This window comes from Apium graveolens, chromosome 2 (assembly GCF_009905375.1).
Source record: "Apium graveolens cultivar Ventura chromosome 2, ASM990537v1, whole genome shotgun sequence".
Taxonomy (NCBI): domain Eukaryota; kingdom Viridiplantae; phylum Streptophyta; class Magnoliopsida; order Apiales; family Apiaceae; genus Apium; species Apium graveolens.
Genome location: NC_133648.1, coordinates 98,881,053 through 98,882,216, shown reverse-complemented (window position 1 = coordinate 98,882,216; position 1,164 = coordinate 98,881,053). Strand labels below are relative to the sequence as shown.

Below are 1,164 nucleotides of genomic sequence, written 5' to 3'. Positions count from 1 at the left end.
ATCAAAAACCCAATTTTTTATTCGTCTTAGCATTGAATAATAGCCATATCATTGGTGCATAAGTGCATAAATTAATTAGTTAACCAAAGTCAGTCTCTGTGGGAACGAATTAGAAATAATTCTATATTACTTGCGAACGCGTATACTTGCATGTATTATTGGCGTGTGTTTAGCGACTAACAAGTTTTTGGCACCGCTGCCGGGCACTGTAGTGTTAATTTTTTGTTTATGTGTTTTTCATCAGTGATCGTTAAAGTTCATTAAATCGGACATTGTTACTTATCTGTTTTCTTGTCTTATTTCTGGTACTCTAGCGAGCATGTATGCATACGTGTTCGCGGTCTCATAAAAGAACTCTGGATAAAGCCGAGGAAGACGTTTTAGTGGTTTGAAGGGAAGTTTTTTAGGACAAAGAGAAGGTAGAAGAAGAAGAGAAAATCGAGGAACCAGCTTTAGTAGTGATGGGAGATCAAGTTGAAATTCTTAAGGCTTTGATGGACTATTCTCAGCCTAAGATCGATGATATTCAGTCAAGCACTATCAGGCCAGCCATCTTGGTTAACGCTTTTGAGATCAAGTCAAGAACGATTCAGATGATACAAAACTCTATTCAGTTTGGGGGTTCTCCTACTGAAGACCCCAACATGCACATCAGGGATTTCATCGAGATCCGCGACACTTTCAAGTTCAATGGTGTGACTGAAGATGCTATCAAGCTGTGACTATTCCCATTCTCTCTGAGAAATAAAGCGAAGTGATGGTTACATTCTCTACCCCCAGTATCTATCACCACATGGGAGGATCTTGCTCAAAAGTTTCTCACTAAATTCTTCCCTATGGCGAAGACTGCTGCAATCAGGAATGCTCTTACTCAGTTTTCTCAGCAAACTAGAGAATCTCTGTGTGAGGCTTGGGATCGATATAAGGAGATGCTAAGGAAGTGCCAACACCATGGCATGCCTGATTGGATGGTTATAAACTGTTTCTACAATGGATTGGGTGCTACTTCTAGACTCATGCTCGATGCAGCATCAGGGGGAGCTTTGTGGGCTAAAAGTTACAATGAAGCTTATGAATTGATTGAACTGATGGATGCTAATGAATAACAGAATCCTTCTCAGAGACTGACTCAGGGAAAAGTAGCAGGAATTCTGGAGTTGGATG

General features: G+C 40.4%; 1 non-coding gene across 1 annotated transcript; it reads right to left on the bottom strand.

Annotated features, from left to right (window-relative positions):
- Positions 1–851: 851 nt before the first annotated feature.
- LOC141710197 (small nucleolar RNA R71) lies at positions 852–958 on the bottom strand. The gene has a single exon (XR_012570729.1). It is a non-coding gene; the product is annotated as a small nucleolar RNA R71 (small nucleolar RNA).
- Between the last annotated feature and the right edge of the window lie 206 nt (positions 959–1,164).